Raw genomic sequence first — 9,083 nt, 5'->3', positions numbered from 1 at the left:
CAGTTTGGCCAAGAGGTGATCATGGGATACCAGATCAAAAGCTTTTTTGAAGTCAAGATATAGGACATCAATCTCTTCTCCCTCGTCCAGGTAATAGGTCAGATTGTCAGGGCCGGCTGACTTGAAGGTATCCAGCTTCTCAAGATGTTCTTTCACGAGGTCAGCATTTATGGAGGGTAGGGGATCCCCAGGTGATAAAGAAGTTGCAATGCAAGCCACATGAAGAAAAGTGAAAAGAGCTAGGTATGTTTAATGTGGAAGAAGGAGATTAAGGAGATGATAGCACAGTAGGTGACGTACTAGGTTGAGGCAACATGGGCAGCCACCCCAAGATGTAGGGGGTGCAGCAGCAACCAGAAGTCACCACTGTTCCTGTGTGTGGCAGCTGGCCCAGTGTCCCCAGCCACATCATTATGTCTCTGATAGAAGTTTTCAAAACGGTCATAAAAAGATGGTGAAATGTTATTCTCCCTTACCACCGAGGACAGGGCACAAGGCAATACATTTCAAATACAACAAAGCAGATTCAGATCAGATCCCAGGAAAAACTTCCTAACTGAAGGAACAAACTGACAAAGGGACAAACAGATCAGGAAAAATATGGAAGCTTCTTCACTGGAAGGTTTTAAGAAGAGACTACATAAGCACTTTTCTGTAATGGTCTAGGACTAGAAGGTTGGATAGAATGACCCTTGAGGTCCCTTCCAGCTTGGAGTCTATGAGTTCCTTACAAGTGTATTTTGCATGCATTTTCCAAACAAATGATTCACTTATGTGATCATATGCATTTGCAAACTGCTGCCCAACACACACTTGGAACTTTCCATTCCATTTCAGATGTTGCTGAATGGTACCAGTAGTTAGAGATACATTGCTCCCTTTACTAGTTATTCATTTTGGTTGAAATTGGGTTTTTTCCATTAGAAAATTCCAGTTCAGCCAAACCCAAGCATTTTATGGGAAACTTGGGTAAGACTTATCTAGGAAGCTTTCTAAGCTTCAGTTTCTGTTGGAAAGAACCAACAGAGTTACCTTAACTTCTGGCTGTTTCACTGAGACAAAGCAACCAATTTGAAGTCCTCCTGCATCCCAGGACAAGCTGCCCCCGTATGGACAAACTTTTATCTAGAACTCAATGGCCCTGGACTGCCAGCTGGAGACAGCTGAGCAGCAAATGAGTAGGGAGAAAGTGAGTGGGGAGATGAGGGAAAGGTGTGAAGTGGAACAGAGGGAGGATGCAGGGGAAGGGAGGTGTAGAGAACAGGTGGAAGCAGGAAGAAGGAAAAGGAGTCTTGAGCCAGTCAGCTGCTAGGCAGCCACTGAAAGGAGGTGGACGGGTCTGGCAGCCCCCTCACATGCCTGGATCAGGCCTCCACCATCCCCACCAGACCTGCAGCTTCCTGGCAACTCCTCACCTTTTCCTCCCCTGCAAGAAGCTGCTAGTCAGTTGCTGTGGGGCTGACAGGGGAACAAGCAGCTGTGGGGGTGACATGGGCTAGATTTGTGCCTGGTGGGAATGGCACAGGCTGCAGAGAACCCAGGAGCAGGCAGGAAGAGGGAACACCACTGCTGTTGCTCTGAGCTCATTCTCCATGTGTTCCTCCCAGCCTGGGAACAGGCAGGGAGACAGCACCCACCCAGCTGCCACCATTGTTCTATGGATCACCAACACACCCTGCTTCCCTGCAGATAAGTGGGGAATCTGGAGCCAGGGAGAGCAGGGAGCAGGTCAGCAGGGGAGTAAAGTCAGCAGGAGTCTGATCCAACCCAGCAGGGATGGCAATCCTGGAGCCTATACTACCACTAGAGAGCTGGCAAACTGGGCAGGCACGGAGCAGACTTGGTAGTTCCTAGCCATGCCCCTGCTTGCCAGCCCTCTAGAAGCAGTTCAGAGCTGTGCATGTTAGAGACGGTATGAACCTTCAGCATCTGACTGCTTGCAGCACATATTAAATTTAACACCACCTAACATTAGAGTTAGCACATGCAAATTGTAACATGTAACTACATTTTCAAAGAAAAAAAAGTTTCCCTGCCTACAGCATATCACTTAATACTCAGTTTCAGTAATTCTTAATATAAATCCTCATCATTCAGGCACAGAAAACACACTAGTCAAAAGCTATATTCCCCTCTGCTTTTCTTAGCAATAATTGACATGAAAATCAACAAGCTCTGCTCACACTTTATAGCTAAGGCTTAAAGGATGTCTTTTACTCCGATTTAATTATACATTATTAAATTTGTCAATCTGCGCCCCTTTTGTTAATTAAGAAATGCAAATAGCATCAACTATCTTCAATGGATATTTCTACAAAAGCAGCTTGTATTGCAATCAACATAATAAGAAAGATCTGGAATGCAGCTCCTATACCACATATATGATTGTGCCCCCATTTCTTCTTCTCACAGGGAACTCCACTGCTTTTGTTTATGCTTATTCATTTCTGGCTCATAATCTTATCTATAAAAGTGACTATGTTGTATCTGTGGTACAAGTCCTCACTTTCTTTATTCAGTTAGAAGATCATCAAGTTTACATGGTAAAGGTTGACAGCCTACTAAAACCACGCTGTAGAAACAGGATTGAAACATGCAAAGTCCATTTTAGAGCAAACAGCTACTCAAAGTAATGGCCATCTATCTGCCAGGGCTGAATCCATACTATTTCCAGTTCCCTAAATGATGTATTTTGTCACTGTGTTAGACTTTTAAAAAAGCTTGGTGGAAAAGGCATTTTAAATAACAATCTAATAGGAAAAATGGAACACGTGCCAGTAGTTCATAAATTTCCTCTGTTTTTCAAGAAACAATATATAGAAACAGCAAGGGAAATGGTGTTAAAAATGCTAAACACAAAGCCAGAATCTGCATTTGCAAAATACAGATGACATCTGTCAGACTTTCTATACATCAAAGGCTGAACAAAAGGAATCCACAGAAAAACTCCACAGTCCTCAACTAATGAGATATTCATTACAAAACAAATAGTTAGGTAATAGTGCGTGAAACACTAATGAGTACTATATTAGACGTGATGCTTTGACAATATTTGACTGATGATGAGAGCATACAGTAGTTTCATTAGGGATCATTTCAACCGAAACCCTTAGCTACTTGGGGAGCTAGGTAGCACATCAGATTAGTGAGGGATACAGAGCTTTTTTTAAGGCAGAAATCTTGTTAAAATCTGACCCACTCTGTACCATGCAAGAATCTCTGTCATGCTGTTCAACAGGTTCTCAGTGATCTGCAGGAAATGATGTCAGACAGTGCAGAGAGCTATAATACTTAAACTGTTCCAAGAATGGCATTTATTGGGAACCAGTTCTCAGTTGTCCCAGTTAGGGGTATCTATATGTATACTGTAAAATTAAATCAAGGCACTGCCATGCTGTCAAACTGTCACTAGGGGGTGGTAGTGAATACCTAGCCCAGCATGCTGCCTAGTGGTGAGTGCCTCAGCCTCATCAGTATTCCCTGAGCAATGGAGGAAGACCCTGATTGGCTGGATGCCAATAACATCAATTCCTTGCAACTGCAGTTTTCTGATCCCTCTTCTCACTAACATGCCATCCTCTTCTAACTGTATTCAATTCATTTAAAAGTATCTGTTTGTCTACTTTTAAATCAGAAGCTCCAGATTTGGCAGCATCTTACAACAGATTTAAGCTTTCATCAAAAAAATCATTTTTTAAACTTTGAAAATATTTCACAGAATGTGGAGAGACACTTCTTAGTTTCTTTTAGTAAAGACCAAAAAACAGTTTTTATCTTGATGCTGGTAAAATTCTACGGTAACGTCCTGCTTCTTGGTTGGAAGTAACCCAATTCAACCTCAAAATTATCCACAATTGGCTTTCTTAGCAAGTACTTTCAAAAAGTTTGCTTGTATTTTCTTATATTCATCCAATAATAACACTTATATATTTTAAATAAACTAGTTATCTGTACTTTTTGCTGTTACACATGGAAACAACTCACATTTCTTGGAACCAGCTGCTGCTCCTATTGAATAGAAATTAACTTCATGAGTAACCCAAAATATCCAAGATGTGGACACATGAATATAATGTCTGTGTATCACGCATAGGCTCAAGACCAACTACTATAGCATTGCTGAAACAAACCTTAGAAACAAACATTTGATTCTACCATAGTGTCAATTATACCTTAAACAGAAGCACCTCCTGTAGTTCAATTCTGGAACACCAAAAACTTTGTCTCCCATACAGTGCCACTAAGAACTGCCCAGAAAAGACAAGAGAAAGTTACTACATCTTTCAAGCAAAAAAAATATTCAGGAGGAGATTGAGAGGATTGTTGTTTGAAACAATGGCCAACGAAGATTATCATTTATTTTATCAGAGGCATTTAAGAGATTCTTAGCGGGAGGAAAAAGGCTGAACAATTCAAATTAAGGTTTTGCACAGCCTCTGATTGAGGGCCATAAACATATTTTAGAAAATCATTACAGCAACATTTCGTCATGATTCAAAAACATTACTGTGGTAGTAAGGATTTAATTTGGAATTTTTCAATTTTTAGCTGATTTTCCTTAGATTAAGGTATTTTTAGATTTTGTATATACTGTATGTACACTTTTAAAATAAATCTGGCTCTTCCTTTTCCAATTGATTACAATGTTCTCTAGGTCAAAATGGTGCAAAAAGCGGTTCGTTTCTCTGGAGGCCACCAAAATCACAGACACACACACTTATTAGCAGCACAAAAGGTGTATTTGCAAATAGGGTCAGAGCAGAGCCAAAAGACTCAGATTACTCCGAACCCCTGAGGAACTTTTCAGCTGGTTTTTATCCTTTCCCTCCTGGGCATGTGTGCAGAAACAGGAACTCTTACAGCTCATTTCCGCTTCATACAAACATGTATGTGGCTACGTCACTTCATCCATCGCATGTATATTATAATTAACTACTTAAGTATGCAGGGCGGATAAGTAAATATTCATCAGCTAATTGCGCATGCTCAGAAAGTTCTTTAGGTCACCAAGAGTTTAAATCCCCCCCCCTTTCAAGGACACAGTCAGTTGAATTCCAGCTTCTGTAATCTGCATAAGAAAGACCAGGGGGAGGCTGAGGGAGTGTGTGATTTAAGAAAAACTGTAGCAAAGCTGGCCAAGGAAAAAAAAAGTCCTTGGCAGTGTTTTTTTCTTATCAGGTACGAGATGCAAACTGTGCATTTCTAACAACACTCCATTTCTAACAATATTATAACAATACTCCATTTCTAACAAAAACATCAAAAAGAGTTAACTTTTAGGGCTGCGCGAAACTTCAGTCCCTGATTCGACTTGGTGGAGATTTGGCCCGATTCAGTGGCCAAATCTCCGAATCCAAATCGAATCAGAAAACCATTTAATCTCCCCAAATTGAATCAGAACCCTCCGAATCAATTTGGAAAGATTCGGACATGGAGACAGCTTTACATGTTTTTTTCTACATACCTCTAGGTAGCAGGCAGCTCATGAGTGCTGCGATGCTGGGGCGCATGGAGCATCCCACAGAAGCATGGGGGACTTCTGCCAAGCGTGCTCGGCAGCAGACCCGGAAGTGGACCAGAAGCACGTCCAGTCCACTTATGGGTCTGCTGAGGAGCGCTTGGAAGGGCCCCCTGTGCCCTCAGCAACTGGTGCCTCCAGGGTCTGGGGGGCACACGGGGTCCCCCTGTGACCAACTGCAGAGCCGGGGAGGTTCCGGGTGACCCCGCAGCGCGCTGCATGGAAGACCCAGAAGTGGTCCGGAAGTACTCCTGTGGGATGCTCCGTGTGCCCCAGCATCAGAACCATCACAAGGTGAGCTTGCTTCTTCAAGGTATGTAGAAAAAATTGTGTCTATGTCTGAATCGCTGAAATCTCACAAATCAGCATTGAATCTTCAGATTCGGCCAACTGAATCAGGAACAGTGATCCGAATCTATGAATCAAATCACCGTCCCTGATTTGGGCCAAATCTGAATTGCACCCCGCTATTAGCTTTCCCTCTGTTAGTATGGTTGGCTAATATTAAATTAGGGATTAAAGGAATAAAATGCTTGTAGTGGAAGGAATTTACACTAAACTAGCCAACTACTGTCTATTAATTAACCTCAGTGTATCCTGGATAAGAAAGAATAAGTTTACCTATCATCTCTCCAAAAATGCTGCACATTTTCAGCCTATCATCTGATTCAAGACTTTAACATGCAGCTCTACTGGAAAAAAGTGCTTTTTAACTCAACAAACCTATTTTCTGGGCCAGCACCTTAGCTCAGCAACATAACTTAAGGTGGGCAAGCATGGCTCAACCCTGGGCATGCACTTAAAGGTGTCACCAAAATGGTGGCTCCCTAGGGAGCCTGTAGTGTCTCAACAGCCCTGCACAGTAGTCATAGCAGCAGCAGCAGCTGAGTGCATGGACTGTAACAGCAGCAGCAACTGAAGACAGGCAGGCTACTCTGTCAGCAACAGACTCTGAGTCCCTGGGGCAGGTAAGACCGACCTCCCCATGATTTCCGGTGCTTGGCACCTTCTCTCTCCCTCCCGAGAAACCTTTCCTCTTTTTTTTTTCTCCCCCCCCCCCCCCCCCCCCATTTTTTTCCAGGGCTTGCCCTCCCGCACCTCAAGCAGGGTTTTGCTCAGGGCATAAAACCTGCTAGTTATGCCTCTGCCCTACTACTATAGATTGCCATAGCTCCATCAACCCCAATGGAGGGAGGCAAATTTAGAGCACCTCAAAATCTGAGCTGTTGCATATTTTTGTTATTAATATTCATACTGCATTTCCTCCCTGTTAGCTCTGTAAGGCCAACAAAGAGGTACATATACTTGTAGTATGTCCTCAGAGTTTTTTCTAGTGTATTCTAATCAGCTGCATCACTGGCAACAGTGGGGATGCTCAAGAGTTACCAAAGACAAAATCTGGCCTGCAGAATCTATTACTAGTGGTGAAGAAAAAGAGGGAAAGCCTACTTAGTTTATCAGGTTTATAGATAAAATTGCCACAACTGGCAGTTCAAAGAAAAAAGCTATTTGTAATCTGAAAACATTAATTGCAAATCATTAACAAGTGGATAGGTAACCACACAAAGCCATTTCACAGAATTATTCTCAAAGCTATCTGACACCTATACCCCATACCAGTGGGCCCTGTTCCCCATCATTTACCACTAATATGGAGCCTCATCATTTTTTAAGAAATGTGTATTTGTAAAGTTAAAAAGACTCGTGCTACTAAACTAACAAAATATGCTGTCGCCCATATTTACACCCAAAGATAGTTGTGGCACTTCTACAGAAGCACAGAGACATCTATCGGTAGAACAGCTTATCTGCAAGTTAGCAGCTTTATAGCATTTGAGAATGAATACATCCAAAGCAAAATCAAAGTAGCAAATTTGTCGTCAGGCCTGCCACGCTTTAAAAACAAAGCATTGCGATTTAAGGCTAAGGAAGTCCTCCTTTTTTATGATGGGTCAATTTATTTATTGGCACTTGAGAGCATATGTTCAGGGACTGCTGTAAGGAATTAGGTTGTGCTGGAAAATGTACCTGAGAGTCTATCTAGCTGTTACTCCTGCCCAGGGATTTGAAGGCCTGAACTACTGAAGTTATTGAAAGTCTGTTTAGTGATATTTTCTGGCATACAAGTTGAGGTTTGAAGCCAAAACATTTACCTTTAAATTTCCACCTTGACTTATACACCACAGCAATACTTTTGACCCCCAGCCTCATCCAAATCCCTGTCCAGCCCCCAATGACCCATCCTTCTTCACCTACCATGAGATGGCATCCCTGTCACTGGAGGCCAAGGGGCCCAGGCCCAGCCCAAGCATGACTTGTGGGCCTTGCTGTCACCATGGAGATGCTGCTCAGCTGACTGCTGAGTCCAGCTCCATCCCCTGCAAGCAGCACTGCCTGGGCCACGCCAGCCGAGTACTGAGCCAAGCCCCATCCCCACAAGTGGTGTTGTTTGGGTCACATCAACCAAGCGCCGAGCCCAACCCCATCCCCTGCAAGTGGTGCTGCCTGAGGCATACCAACTAGGCGCCAAGCCCACCCCCATTCCCTGAGAGCAGCGCTGGGTGCCCAGCCTGCAGGGAAGGTGCTGGTATAAGTCAACCCCATATTTCTGATCCAAAAACGTTGACCGATGCACTAGATCTAGAAAAATTCTAACTTTTGGATCAGAAAAAAGGGGTCAACTTATACACCATGAAATACAACATGTATGGGGCTTGAAACAACCTAGTATGTAATAGTTCCCGTCTCTCATACTGCTTGACTAATAATATTCTGAAATATTATAGGTAACTGATTTACCGACTCCTCAGTTGTATTATACACTTTTTCTGACAGCAGACTGAAAGGCATGGTATTACAGACTGGGAACTAAAAACACTTCAGGCGCAATTGCAGAGTCTTCAGTGGAAACACATGAGGAATTTGTTTGCTCCAATATTATTATCCTCAATTAAGTGCACTTACAACATAAACATCAAGTTTTTGAAGTGGGTTAATGAAAAAATATAACTTGAAACAGTTGAAAAAATATAACTTGAAAAAAGAATTGTTGGTACAAGGAATGAAATGTACATGTTTGTCAATATCCAGACATTTTCATCATCACTGAGGCAAGCCTCAAGGGCAGAAAGTGTTTATTTGCCCTTACAGCCATAAAATGTGTCCTCTGCAGGTAACCTAACCAGAAAGATGACTAGAAAATTATAAAGAAGTTAGACTAGCTTAGAATGATAAAATCTGTACAAACTTGTAATTGTTTGCTATAACCAAGCAATGCGACATTCAAATGATCTCTCATTTTAAATTCTAATAGAGCTTTATGATGATTGTAGCCTGGAACACCAACTTTCACAGTAAAAGGCCAGCTAATACAAGAGAAGGCAAGAATTTTTGCTTGCTCAGTCTTTGATCAAAAGAGAGTTTATTAGAAAATAAGCAAGTGAAGGTTTTAGTATGTTTCAAGGTTGAAAGTTCCTGATGTTTTGTTTTAAACAGATTAGAAAAATGGACAAGGAAAGGAAGAACACTATAGTATCCCAAATGAGTCACTTAAAAAACAAACAAC

At 42.2% G+C, this 9,083-nt stretch overlaps 1 long non-coding RNA gene across 2 annotated transcripts in view; it reads right to left on the bottom strand.

Moving 5' to 3' along the window:
• Positions 1-9,083, bottom strand: part of LOC109321848 — a 46,710-nt gene that overhangs the window by 22,387 nt on the left and 15,240 nt on the right. For both annotated transcript variants that reach the window (XR_002104180.1, XR_002104181.1), the window contains one exon: positions 3,955-4,008. This is a non-coding gene — a long non-coding RNA (uncharacterized LOC109321848). The remainder of the gene's footprint in view (positions 1-3,954; positions 4,009-9,083) is intronic.

The sequence above is a fragment of the Crocodylus porosus genome, unplaced genomic scaffold (genome assembly GCF_001723895.1).
Source record: "Crocodylus porosus isolate Cpor-Errol unplaced genomic scaffold, CroPor_comp1, whole genome shotgun sequence".
NCBI lineage: Eukaryota > Metazoa > Chordata > Crocodylia > Crocodylidae > Crocodylus > Crocodylus porosus.
The sequence above is the reverse complement of the archived record's forward strand: the minus strand, read 5'-3'. Positions and strand labels throughout refer to the sequence as shown.